Below are 14,770 nucleotides of genomic sequence, written 5' to 3' on the forward strand. Positions count from 1 at the left end.
CACTATACCAATAAGAGTCCTTGGGCAAGATTCCTAACACTACCTTCGCCTACTTGTGTAAAATGATAAAATTGTAAGTCGCTCTGGATAAGAGCGTCAGCCAAATGCCATAAATGTAAATGTGGCTTGGCATTGTCTTGCTGAAATAAGCAGGGACATCCCTGAAAAAGACGTTGCTTGGATGGCAGCATATGTTGCTCCAAAACCCGTATGTACCTTTCAGCATTAATGGTGCCTTCACATATGTGCAAGTTACCCATGCCATGGGCACTAACACACCCCCATACCATCAGAACTTCTGAACTTTGCGCTGATAACAATCCAGACAGTCCTTTTCCTCTTTGGCCCGGAGGACACAACGTCCATGATTTCCAAAAACAATTTGAAATGTGAACTCGTCAGACCACAGGACACTTTTCCACTTTGCGTCAGTCCATCTCAGATGAGCTTGGGCCCAGAGAAGCCAGCGGTGTTTCTGGGAGTTGTTGATATATGGCCTTTGCTTTGCATGGCAGAGTTTTAACTTGCACTTGTAGATGGAGCAACGAACTGTGTTCACTGACAATGATTTTCTGAAGTGTTCCTGAGCCCATGTGGTAATATCCGTTACAGAATGATGTGGGTTTTTAATGCAGAGCCGCCTGAGGGATCGAAGGTCACCGCCATTCAATGTTGGTTTTCTGCTTTGCCGCTTACTTGCAGAGATTTCTCCAGATTCTCTGAATCTTTTGATGGCATTATGGACTGTAGATGATGACATCCCTAAATTCCTCGCAATTGCAAGTTGAGAAACATTGTTCTCAACAATGTTGTTCACAAAGTGGTGAACCTCATCCCATCCTTGCTTGTGAATGACTGAGCCTTTCAGGGATGCTCCCTTTATACCCAATCATGACACTCACCTGTTTCAAATTAACCTGCTCACCTGTGGAATGTTCCAAACAGGTGTTTTTTGAGCATTCTTCAACTTTCCCAGTCTTTTGTTGCCCCTGTCCCAACTTCTTTGGAACGTATTGCAGGCATCAAATTCAAAATGAGTGAATTTTGCAAAAAACAATAAAGTTTATCAGTTTGAACATTAAATATCTTGTCTTTGTAGTGTATTTAATTGAATATAGATTGAAAAGGATTTGCAAATCATCGTATTCTGTTTTTAATTATGTTTTACACAACGTCCCAACTTCATTGGAATTGGGGTTGTAGTAAAGCCAAATCGATCTCACCTTTTTAACCAATCCTGCTTTACAGTAAGGTTAGAACCACCTACCTTATTAACATACAGATGTTACAAAACATACAGAAATAAAAAATGTAGAAATGTGGAAATATAGAAATAAACTAGGTGTGTATTTCCTGAAGGAATGGCAAGTGTGTGTGTGTGTGTTTCTGTGTAGGTGAACAACACCTCCTTAGGTATGTGTCTGTGTCGTGTGTGTTTGGGGGGGGGGGGGTGGGCATCATTCAAATTAACTGTCACTCTGTTATTATGCAGCTCTTAGTGGAGAAGCCTTGTTTGAGTCCGATTTGCACCCTCTGAACAAACAATCATAACTCAGGAAATGTTTACTCTATTGCGTAACTGGATGGTGTGAGGTAAGACCCCTTGAGGATTATTTTGGTGTAATGTTGTTTGTATTGAGAAGAAAATGTCTGAGTTAGGACAAGTGAAACACCTTGAAAATCTTGAAATAAGCAGATTCTGATTTTGAGAAATTTACATGGAAGTGAAAGGGGCAGTTTTCTGTGCCTAGTGCCAAACAAATGCTCATAACTCTAAAGCTAATCGATACAATTATGAGATATTTTGAGGTTTCAGAAAGGAGGACAAATTTCTCTACCATTTAAAACTGAAACGGAGTTTCTAGGTGAAAGTTTAAGGATTTTAAAGCAGATTCACTGCGTGACAGCTGTGTCTGTGAGACTGAGTGGCCTGCTGTGACAATCATCGATGTCAGTTAGAATTTGAAGTTCTGAAGATTCCGCCATTCATTCTTATGGGAGGTTTTTAATTTTTAAACTTAATTTTATTAAAATCTACCAATCCAATCAACTCCAAAAATACATAGCACAAGTCACAGTGCAGAGACCTTTGAAACGCAGTTTGAACGGAGTCTGTAGGTTAAGCGGTTCAGGCTGTATTAATTGCAGAAAAGTGTGGAAGAAGAATAAGAAGTATGAGAGATAACAATAGAGTGCTTTTTCACACATTTTTTATAAATGTAAAAATGTGTAAATACAGAAATAGTCCAAATAAAAGGTGATATATGAAATTGTAGAAAGAAATTCAAGACATTTAAGTAATGCCCTTTTCAGGGGAAAACGTATTAATGAATTTATTAATTTATATATTAAATTATTTATTTGTTAATTTATTTATTTATACATTTTTAGTCCTCCATGTAATGCTTCCATGTAATACCCCCTCAAGTCACCTGTAAAATGTTGTGTATCGTTTTGTGTCATAAATGTCGCTGTCTTGTTGAACTCTGTAATATGACTTTCAAAAGACAAGTAATCCAAAAGTAATAAAATAAAGTAATCATATAAAATAGTAATCCTTTGGATTAGGTTACACATTACATGTTTAACATCTAATAGTAATCTGTCCATGTTCACAGTAAACATTCCCACCCTGGAGCTTCCGTACAGGACTGTATGAGAAGTGTGGGAGTAGTCTGGGCGAAAGGGACCTATTGCAGGATGTGAAATTTACTCCGTTCGTTTTGTTCACTCTGGATTATGGACGTGGCCTCTCTATTCTTCCGAGAGAGTATATGCTAGGCTAGGCGTGGAAGCGAGGACCTAAACAGTCCTTGTTTAAAACCTGCGGAGGGAATCATGTCTACACAAACTGGCTTGTGTTTTTCGTCGGTTTTTGAGGAAAAACAGAACTACTTCTGCGCTTCAGAACTTCCCAGTTAACTAGGTTAAGTTCTTCAGACAGCCGAGCTCGGTCGCCTGAGAAGTTGCGCAAGCTGAAAGCTGAAGAAGAAAAGAAGGAGGGAGAGGAAAGCAATCTGTGCTGTGAGAAAGAGGAAATTGCAACACTGGGTTTCTCAAACTGAGTATGGAGAAGCACTCGGTATTTCGCCAACTCAGCCGGTTCCAGGGAAACAGCTCGGTTTGTTTCATGAAAGTCTGAATGCGGCTACGGCTACTGCTTCACCGACTGAAACCTAAAAAGCTCTGGATGTTTAATCCGTGGATGTGGGTGAGAAGCTCCTCATTCATTATCTGAGTTAATGTGGGAGAGCTGTGGTGGGTTCGTGAGCCTGAGTGGTGTGTGAGTGTGTGTGTGTTTCTTTGATAGGAGTGTCTTCGTTGGCCACTTTATTGGAAACGGATGTTCTTCGCCAGTTTAATGTGTTGAATAATAAGCCCGTGACGAATGAGATATAGCAGGGCACTTATATTGGTCCTTTAATCATGAGTAAGAATGAAAAAAACAACAACAAATGGAGAGGTTTTCTTCCAATATATAGTTATAAACTAAGGTCAAATGTCATGTTGATGTTGAAAATAAGCTCTCAAATCCTCTACCAGGACCAGGGTTAGATCTAGCATTTTTCTGCAAATTTCGGTGGAAAAAAATAAAAGCTAAAAGGAAAAAAGTGCCATTATCTTCGCACAGATCAAATTTTATGTTTCATTTATTCTCCTGTACGCTAAATTCAACAGTGCATATATACCAAAAACTGGTCTGAGAAGACGTGGAATTGTCCAGCTGCTCATTGTGTGTCTTATGTAAACACGTGCGTTACTCTTGCTTTAGGGAAGGGGGTGGGTATTTTGGTCACTCTGACGCAGCTTGATGTTTGACCATCAGTCACACTGTGTGCCTAGATGCAGTGAGTGGTGAGTCACCTGAGTGGACACTCTCTCCTGGACGAGGCTCTGTCCTCCTTTTCACTGAAGTTGGTTGGCGTCACAGTGAACACAGTCCAACAAGTCAACAGCCTGGCTTGTGCCAGAGTTTCATCCAGGTGAGATCACATACACAAAGCCGGGGGCGGGGCGGGGCGGGGGGGGGGAAGCTGGAGCCTATCCCAGCAGTCATCGTGCGGAAGGCAGGATTCACCCTGGACAGGTCGCAGGGCGTGAGATCTCTTTTTAAATTTTATTTTCCTTTTTAAATCACAGTTCTACACACTTAAACATTCTTGTGTTGCTAGATTGCACTTAACGAAAAGTGTGCTGATTCACCACATGTCACTTGGCCACTTAGTTGCCATGAATCAGCATATCATTTGTTCCTGTGTTAGATGCCGTTGTGTGCAAAAGTTTGAACGCCCTTGGTCAAATCACATGTTTTGTTTTTTTTTCCCCAAAGTAAAATGAAGCCAGCACATCTTATATGGTGAACAAACTTGCCATTTTTCTGCAAATTTCAGTGCATAGTTTCTATTCATTTGAGTTTAACATTTTTTTATGTTTTATTTTTTGTTAAATTAAGTAAAGAAAAAGTAAACGTGCATTAAATTGTGGTCTTACGTTGCACTAAACTCTGTGCATTACTGTACATTAAGATGTGTTTAAAAGATGTTAATTTATTTTCACTTAGAAAATCGTCAAAACATGGAATTTCATACGCAAAACTTTGCATATGACTATGCATGGTAAACAACTGCTGAACACACAGTTATTACATGCTAGAATCCTTATCGTTGATGCTGTAACATAATATTGTTATATCTTAAAAAAACATTACTTTACAAGAGAAAGATGAACTTTAATGTAACACTACTTTTGCATCACCTCAATCATCATGGAATATTCACACAATATGGTGTGGCTATTATTTTCAAGTGGTGTAATAAATAGATAATGAAAAAATGACATGCTTACAGGAACTAATAGGTCTTATTATTGTCTTGCTTTGGAAAAATGTTTTTATTTGATGATTCAGTGAGTGGACAGAGCTGGTTCCCAGGCCACTACTCGAAAGCTCACATTCACGTTCTCCCGAAAGAGAATGTGACTTGGCAAAGATTGATTGAACACATTAGACTATCATTGTCCAAACAAGGACAGAGCGAGGGAGGAGGAGAAATGGAACAGTTTTGTATAACAGGCTCTTCAGTAGTTGCCAGACTTCCTCTGGTTGTGTTGTTCACATCATTATTGCATAATTTCATGTTGTCATGCTTTTAGGTGCTCATTTTAAGTGAAGTGCTTTAAAAGATCATTTTAAAGCTTTGTAGTTAAAAAAAAAAACATTTCTGGCAAAGGAAAAGTTGCATCATGCTGTCTCTAAAAAACAAACCACATTGCAGTTGCAGTATGTGTCAATATAACTGGCTTACAATGCCGTGCAGCTCTGCCGTACACTCCCACCTTTGCTCTCTCTGTATGAATCAGTCTGTTATTAGACTGTTGTAATGTGCTTTGGTTTGCTGTGCATTTTTGTTGTTGTGGTCTAAAGGTAATAAATAGAATTTCAGAATTTGCAGGCTAGCACTCAAATTACTGATCCTTACTACCTGTGGTCAGTAACGTTCTTCAGGCACTTCATGGCTAATGAGTAGAGCTGTACAGTATACTGTTCCATTTGTTATGCAGTGTTTTGTTTTGCAATACAGGTGTTGCAGAATATGCAAATGAGCCTTGATAGAATTAATAAATGTTTTATTGCGTGCTGGGTTTTGGGCTGACATGGCAATAACATTATGGTAAACATTAAACAATGTTATGGTTAAACATTACATACCAAAATATTAGTGCCATATTTAAACACTGCCCTCAAAAAGCATGGTCATAGGGCTCCCAAGTGGAACAACCGTCTAAGCGTTGGCCCTATCATCAGGAGATCGCGAGTTTGATCCCTGGTGATGCTACAGCCATCCGTAGCTGGGAGTCCAAGAGAGCACAATTGGCCTCGCTCTCTCTGGGTGGGTAGGATTCTCCCCCCATCACTCAATGCAATGCTAGTCAGTGCAGGCATCTGTTAGCTGATGTAACAGATCTGGTGGTTGGCGCTTTCCTCTGAGCGCATTTGGCTGTCCATTGACGGCAGTACGAAAAGAAGCGGTGGCTGGTTTCGCAGGTCTCTAAGAAAGCCTGTGCTAGCCTACACCCTCCTAGCATTGGTAGTATTGTGTGATTGGGAGGGTCCTAAGTAGTAGGTAGAATTGGAAACAAATAAATTGGGGAGTAAATCGGGTAAAAAAAAGCATTATCATTGAGTTCAAATGTTTATTCAACACATGTGCTCCACTAAATCCAGACAAACTTAAACCTGGTTTTGGTGTTTCAATGTCCAGCTTGACCACGGATGGGGGAATAGCTAAGTAGAATGCTACTATTTGTAGTTAGCTACAAATTTTTGGAGCTAAGAGCCCCTGTAGCTATAGCTGAAATGTATCTAGTAGCTGTATTGCCTACAAATTTTTGAATAGCTGTAGTAAAAATGTTCGCTACAATTTTGCTACAGACTTCAGGCAATCAGCAAAATCTGAACCACAGAACACAGTTGATAACTGGGCTGGTGGCAGCTGTGCAGTCCTGACTGAGCCGTGGACAGCTTGAGCAAAAGGGCACATGCCAAGCGCTGATCACCCCTTTCTAGTAGGCTGAGCTCAGGGGTTACAACCGGAATGTTAAGAAGAGATGAAAATGAATTCACCTTTGGAACAACAATTTTATGTCCGTTTTACCATCTTTACCATCTCTGAGTATGTATCAGTATGTGCTGATAGTTCAGGCTAAAAACATTAACAAAAGCACAGACTTTGCTCTGCTTTCTTGTAAAACGTCTCTCAGTATTCAACTTATAACAATTACTATTGTATTATTGCTTCTCATCCTCTAGCTTCTCATTCGAATTGTCCCATTGCATCTTAACTGTACTGCTGCGCTATTTAAGGTGGAACAGGAAAATTTGAGCAAGAATCCAGAGAATGAGAAGCAGCATCCGTTTCGTGAGTTGCATCCATTTCATTATCTGCGTTGCTGTATGACCAGCAGTCTTCAGCATTAAAGGCTGGTGAATTAGCAGTTCTACATTAACTACAGCATTTAAGACCATTTATTGTGAAAACTGTGTTAGAACTGTGTGTTAGAATGATTTTACAACAAAGGAGGCTTGTTATTTTACCTAAAAATCTAATTCTGCTGTGGAGCCGCAACAGCAGCAACAGAAAGATTATTAAGGCCTGATTCTCACCCCAAACAGAGCCGGGGCCACTGATGAGGAGGCTAAACATTGAGGCTAAAGTGTTGCTGAAGTTTAATGAAGACTCTGAATGTGAGTGTCTGTACACAAATCAGGCATAATATCATGACCACCTCCTTGTGTCTACGCTCATTGTCAATTTTTTCAGCTCCACTTACTATATAGCTACAATTACAGACTGTACTCCATCTGTTTCTCTGTGTACATAAGTTGGCCCCCTGTTCTTTAGTGGTCAGGACCCCCATGGACCCTCAAAGAGCAGGTACTATTTGAGTGGTGGATCATTCTCAACACTGCAGTAACATTGACATGGTGGTGGTGTGTTAATAATGTGTTGAGCTGTACAAGTGGGTTTTTAATCACTGTATCCACTCACTGTCCACTGTGTTAGATGTACCCTTTTTGTCGGTTTATCCTGCAGACGTAAAGCCAGAGATGATAGCTCATCTGCTTCTGCACAGTTTGTGTTGGTCATCCTCTACTCCTTCATCAGTGGTCATAGGATGCTGCCCACAGGACTCTGTTGGCTGGATAATTTTGATTGGTGGGTTATTCTTAGTCCAGCAGTGATACTGAGGTGTTTAAAAACTCCAGCAGGACTGCTGTGTCTGATCCACTCATACCAGCACAAAATATTCTAACACACCACCACCACATCAGTGGTACTGCAGTGCTGAGAATGATCCACCACCCAGATAGTACCTGCTCTGTGAGAGTCCATGGAGGTTCTGACTACTGAAGAACAGGGTAAAAGGGGGCTAGCAAAGTGCAGAGAAACAGTTGAACTACAGTTTGTAATTGTAGAATTACAAAGTGCACTTACATAGTAAGTGGAGCTGATAAAATGGAAATGAGTGTAGAAACAAGGAGGTAGTCATAATGTTATGCCTGATCAGTGCATCTTGCTGGAATGTTTTAATTGGAGCAGTTTTATTTCAACAGTTCACAACACTGCAACAAAATTCTTTGGTTTGTATTTAGTTATTTTTGACAGGAAAAACCTGGAATGATTGACTTTGCCTTTAGTCTGAATTCTTGCTGGATATAATTTCTTTAGTTGTGTAAGTCTGATTGTTTGTCACAGTTAAACTTCCTTTTGGTGATCTATTTGTATATTTTCAGCTTTTCAATTGTGTGTTTCTTTCTGGCACATGATTAAATGCAGTGTCTTGTTGTCAGTTGCTCTTGTTTCATGTGTCAGATAGAGATTCACAAACATTCTGATAATCAATCTTTCATAGTAGCACATTACTTTTCAAAAAGCACCTAAAAAGTAACCACTACTTTTCAAAAAGTAGATAAGTAGCCACTACTATTTCTTGAACAGTAGATAAATTGTAGCTAGCTACAAACTTTGGGAAAGTAGCTACAAAGTAGATAACTACACATTTATCTGTAGTTATCACAACGCTGAGCTTGATCAGCTTACTTAATTTTAGCATAGTGTAGTACAAGTTTAAGTCTGACTAACAGGTGCTTTGCTGATAAATGGTAAAGATGATAAAACTAATGTCTGACAGAGCAAAAAGTCAAGTTAGTTAAAAAGTGTGGTGTTGAGGACTGGAATGTGTTAATTAACAGGCCAAACAAGCCTCACAGCACAAGCTTGGTTCCAGCTGAAGCTAAACTGACACCTATTTACAGGATATCTGAGAGCATAAAGTTGGGTGACTAAATACAAGGCAAAATTGATTGTATTCTGTGGTCTGTTTAGCTGTTGCGGAAAAGTACTGTCACTGGAACAGTCGCTCAGGAAAATTGTGTTTTGTCTGAAGTAATGATGGATTAAAAGATTAACAACACAAAAGTGGAGCCACTTAAATGGATCCAGCTCTATTCCACTTTACTATTGATCATACAGTTTTACAGAAGTTAATACGCTTTCTGAACTGTTCAAGTGTTTTCTGTTGAAGGAATGGGAAATATGGAAGGTTCTGTCAAAAAAAAAAAAAAGATTATGTCAAGATCTATTTCCTGTCATGACAGTGCGTAGTTACCTGTTATAAGTCATTACTGAAAAATGTTTATTGTTGATTTAATGCAGGTCACCTATAAATCCTTATTTAAGTATTTATTTGGTATTTGTAGAGAAGTCATTTTTGTCAGACTTAAGCTGAGAAAAAGCAGTATTAGATAAATGATGGCATTTTTTTATACCATGAATACCTTGTTTCACTATGAGAAACCTTTTTTTTTGGTGACATGGCATACACAAAGAATAGTGCACAAACAGGTGTATTATTGAAATGAATTCATAAAAAAGTTTATTGATAATCATTTGTGATGATTTTTAGGAGCTTACGGGTAAAATAAAAACTAGCCCAGCAAACAAAACATCTGCTAATTTGAATTGAATTTAGACAATAAACAGAAGCCAAAATAACCATGCTTAACAACATTTACAGAAAAGACAGTGGAAGGTAAATATATAAAGCTAAAGCTTGTTCAGATTTCCTGTTCCACCGTAAATGATACAGAAGCTAGGCTCCAGAATGTAACTGTTGGACTATTTAAGGCGGAATGGAAAATTGGAAAATAAAGCTAGTGAATAAGAAGTCACTTCAGTTTTGTGGTCATAAAGGTGGACTTGAATTCTCACACTTTGCTTGTCTTCTGAAAAAAAATTTGCTAAATGTAAACGTGGTAACAGACATTTCACAGCATTGCTCTATATTATATTTACATTTACTGGTGTTCTGACATAATTAAACCAGGGAACCAATCCATTCACATGAAAAGTAACCAACTGTAGAGAGTACAGTCTGCATACAGTCTCCTCTTCACATCTTTTTTTGCTTTGGGTTATGGTTAACATTGTTAACATTAACAAGTCATTGATGTTCAAGTTAAAATTTAAGTTATTAGTGTTCAAGTCAACAGTTAATGGTATACATTTTTTTATTTTGTTAACTCTGAAGTCATTACATTCAAAATTAAGTCATATCACTCAAGTCCACAACTTTACCTCTGATTACAGATTTGTTATCATGTGCTATGACCGTTCTTACCAATCTCAGAAGTTCCAAATGATGTTCAGTTAAAATTTAGAAAAATACATACAAAAGACAATACAAACAAAAGTTAGAAAATACATATTGTAGATAAGAGAGTGATAGATGAATAAATGGAAATGAACGCTGTTACGGTTCATGACATCATTCTTCTGAGAAGGGAGGACATATTTGTCTTAGTCACAGATTGCAATGCCAGGGCACTTATGTAAGAAGTTCAACAAACAATCAAATAAAAGAACGCAATTTGCTTTTCTGTATTTGCTTTTCGCCTCAATGCGAATTAAAATCGCAGAGAGGAAAACTTACCAGAGCTCCTTGGGTCAAAGGTCAATGATTGACTTTGTTGTCGTTTCATCTGACTTGGGACCATATGTTCTGGACACTAGGGTGAAGAGAGGTGCTGAGCTGTCAACTGATCACCATCTGGTGGTGAGTTGGATCAGATGGCAGGGAAGACTGATGGTCAGACCCGCTAGGCCCAAGCGAATAGTGAGGGTGTGCTGGGAACGACTTTCAGAGGCCCCTGTTCAGAATGATTTCAACTCCCACCTCCGGGAGAGCTTTTCTCACGTCCCGGAGGAGGTAGGGGACATGGAGTCTGAATGGACCCTGTTCAAAACCTCCATTGTGGAAGCTGCCAGGCGTAGCTGTGGCCAAAAGCTTGTGGGTGCCTGTCAGGGCGGTAACCCAAGAACCTCCTGGTGGACACCAGTGGTGAGGGAGGCCGTCAAGCTGAAGAAAGAGGCCTTTAGGGACTGGTTGGCCTGAAGGACCCCCGATTCAGCAGATAGGTACCAACAGGCAAAAAAGGTGGCAGCTGCAACGGTGTCAGAAGCAAAATCCAGGTCATGGGAGGAGCTTGGTGAGGCCTTGGAAAAAGACTTTCGTTCAGCCTCAAAGAGGTTCTGGACAACTGTCCGGCGACTCAGGAGGGGTCGGGGTGGCTGCACCCAAGCTGTATTTGGCAAGGGTGGAGAAACTCTGACTTCGAATGAGGATATTGTCGGTCGGTGGAAGGAGCACTTTGAGGAACTTCTTAATCCGTGCCTCCCTCACGGGGGTTAGGGCCAGAGGCTTCTGGGGTGTCAAGTTCCATTTCCCTGGTGGAGGTCACTGAGGTAGTTGGTAAGCTCCTCAGTGGTAAGGCACAGTGGGTGGATGAGATTCGTCCAGAAATGCTTAAGGCTCTGGATATTGTGGGGCTGTCATGGCTAACACGCCTTTGCAATATTGCATGGACCTCGGGAACAGTACCCTTGGACTGGCAGACTGGGGTGGTGGTCCCTATTTTTAAAAAGGGGGACCGGAGGGTGTGTGCCAATTATCGGGGTATCACACTGCTCAGCCTCCCTGGGAAAGTCTATGCAAAAGTGCTGGAAAGGAGACTCAATGGATCAAGAACAATGGATCAGCTTTTCACCCTCTCACAGATTGTTGAGGGGGCGTTTGCCAACCCAGTCTACATGTGTTTTGTGGACTTGGAGAAGGCTTATGACCATGTTCCTCGAGATATCTTGTGGGAGGTCCTCCGGGAGTATGGGGTGCTACTACTCCGGGCTATCCAATCTCTGTACTCCCGGAGTGAGAGCTGTGTCTGTATACTCGGCATTAAGTCAGACTCTTTCAGGGTTAGCGTTGGACTTCGCCAGGGTTGTGCTCTGTCTCCACTCTTGCTCGTGATATTCATGGACAGAGTGTCAGGGCATAGCCGGGGTCAGGAGGGCATTATGTGTGGAGGCCGGAGGGTGGCGTCTCTGCTATTTGCAGATGATGTTCTTTTGGCTAGATCAGATTGATCCCATCCAGCGCTCACTGGAGCAGTTTGCAGCTAAGTGTGAAGCGGTTAGTATGCGGATCAGCACCTCCAAGTCTGAGTCCATGGTCTTGGCCCGGAAAAGGATGGCATGCCCACTCCAGGTAAGGGGAAAGGACCTGCCCCAGGTGGAGGAGTTTAAGTATCTTGGGGTCTTGTTCACGAGTGACGGGAAGAGGGATCGTGAGATCGGCCGTAGGCTGGGACAGGCGGCAGCAGTAATGCAGTCACTGTACCAGACTGTAGTGGTGAAGAGAGAGTTGAGCCAAAAGGCGAAGCTCACTGTTTACCGGTCGATCTACATCCCAACCCTCACCTATGGTCATGAGCTGTAGGTAATGACCGAAAGAACGAGATCGCGAATACAAGCGGCGGAAATGAGCTTTCTTCGTCGGGTGGCGGGCTACACGCTCTGCGATAGGGTGAGGAGCTCGGTCATCCAGAAGGAGCTCAGAGTAGAGCCGCTACTCCTCCGCATTGAGAGGAGCCAGCTGAGGTGGTTCGGGCATCTGATCCGGATGCCCCCTGGACGCCTCCCGGTGGGGGTGTTCCAGGCACGGCCTACCGGGACAAGACCCCGGGGTCGCCCTAGGACCCGCTGGAGGGATTATGTCTCCAAGTTGGCCTGGGAGCGGCTTGGGGTCCCCGGGAATGAGCTGGAGGAAGTTGCGGGGGACAGGGTCATCTGGGATTCTCTGCTCTCCCAACTGCTACCGCGACCCTGTTTGGACTAGCGGGCAACGATGATGGATGGATATATTTGCTTTTCCTTTGACTGTAATGAAGTTATCGAAGCTTGCCCTAGGGCAGGGGTGGCCAACCCGCGGCTCGCTAACCGCTCTTTGCCTGCACATGTGTGGCTCTTCTATTTAGAATTTATATATATATATATATATATATATATATATACACTGGAGATCAAAATTAGAGAACAATTCAAGCACACTTGATTTTTTCAGAAATAATGCAATCTTCTTTGGTCAACATTTGAAGGATTTTTTTGTTAGGGGTATACCATGCCACTAGAACAGCGATTAACAAAATAACCAAAGTACTTCAACAAAAAAAATCTTTATTTTGCAAAAAACACAATGATCAAAATTAGAGAACAGCAATGACTGTAGCACAGAGAAAAATTACAATTACATTTTCTGAAGGTTAAAACAGTCAGTAGGAAGTAGGCCTTTGCTTTGAATGACTTAAGCACATCTGTGGCCACAGGACATCACTAGTCTCTGACACTGGTCTGGTGTGATTTTGGTCCACTCTTCTTGAAGTTTCTTCCACAGTTCGGTGACTGTAGTTGGTTTCTTGGCCATAACTTTGTCACCAAGGATTTTCCAGAGGTTTTTTCTATTGGGTTTAGATCAGGACTTTGAGCTGGCCATTTCATTGTTTCAATTTCAAGGAACTGCTTTACCCGTTTTGCTGTGTGACAGGGGGCATTGTCATGCATGAAAATTGCTGGCTGATTGAGTGATAAACGCAAGGAAGGAACCACGTGTTGTTGAAGAAGGTTTTGATACACACTTGCATTCACTCTGCCGTGTAGCTGTATGAGAGTCCCAACTCCTGCTGCTGAAAACATTCCCCAAACCATTTCCTCCTCCACCTTTCACTGACTTCTTTACACACTTCGGGTTCAGTCTTTCCCCAGTTTGTCGACGAACATAATGTGTCCCATCAGACCCAAATAAATTAAACTTGCTTTCATCACTAAAGTGAACTCTGTTCCATGTTTCCTCTGTCTACACAACATGCTCCTCAGCAAAGGTTAAACTAGCCTTTTGATTCTTTCTGCTAATGAGAGGTTTGGTCACTGCAGAGGGGGCTTTCAGTCCAAATGCTCTTAAACGTCGAGACACTGTATGACGAGATAGATCTTTACCCTGTTCAGAGCTGAACTGGCGAGCATTTCCAGCTGCAGTGTTGAACTGATTGCCCATGGAGATTCTCTGCATTATCCTGTCCTCTCTCACATTTGTCTTTCTTGGGAGACTTGAATGAGTTTGTGGTGTTGTAAAGATGCATTATTCTGGAAATTACAGACTTGGAACGACCAACTTCTCTTGCTATGGCTGATAGGGTCACCCCTTTAGCCTTCATCTTGACAACCTGCTGACGGAGGGTTTCAGTCACTTTGGAATGGCTTTCCAACTTGCAAAATCAGTGAAAACTGGAAAGTTAGGCTGCCAGTTAAATAGGGTTTGTCAGATAATTAAGACCATATTAACACCACCGACTTGCAAGTGTCTGAAAGTGTTCTCTAATTTTGATCAGTGTCCTTTTTCAAATACCTCATTTAAGTTTTTTATACTGTGCCTTACAATGTATGCAACACATGAAATATGTTTGAAATACTGGTCTTTAACTCCTGTTAGGATAAATTCACATAGGACTACATAGTGACCTTGACATTTAGGAAATTGTGTGATATTTTGATCTCCAGTGTATATGTTTTTTTTTTGCACACTTGTAGCATATGTTGGCATATTTTCCGCGCTGTAAGAAGCCAAAGTCTGTTGCCTCGGTGATGCTACGCCCCCGCCCCTCCTCCTGCAAGGAGAGTGTCGCAGCAGAACCACACACTGAGCCAGGCTACTGGCTATCCAAGTGCCAAAACATGGAAATGACGGGGAAATGTAAAGCCAAACGAAAATATGAAGATGAACACAGAACCTTCTTACCAGAGTGGGAGGATTTGTATTTTTTTATTGAGCGGAAAGGAAAGCCGCTCTGTTCGATATGCTAAATGTCGTTATCCAATTTTAA

The 14,770-nt window shown here is 41.4% G+C and overlaps 1 protein-coding gene across 1 annotated transcript in view; it reads left to right on the forward strand.

Moving 5' to 3' along the window:
• The first annotated feature begins 2,691 nt into the window (after nucleotides 1-2,691).
• zmp:0000000936 (interleukin-1 receptor type 1) overlaps nucleotides 2,692-14,770 on the forward strand; it is a 55,953-nt gene continuing 43,874 nt past the window's right edge. Inside the window, exons 1-2 of the mRNA XM_017723991.2 lie at nucleotides 2,692-3,211; nucleotides 3,844-3,983. The gene's annotated coding sequence lies outside the window, so the exon portion shown is untranslated. The remainder of the gene's footprint in view (nucleotides 3,212-3,843; nucleotides 3,984-14,770) is intronic.

This window comes from Pygocentrus nattereri, chromosome 6 (assembly GCF_015220715.1).
Source record: "Pygocentrus nattereri isolate fPygNat1 chromosome 6, fPygNat1.pri, whole genome shotgun sequence".
Lineage (NCBI taxonomy): Eukaryota > Metazoa > Chordata > Actinopteri > Characiformes > Serrasalmidae > Pygocentrus > Pygocentrus nattereri.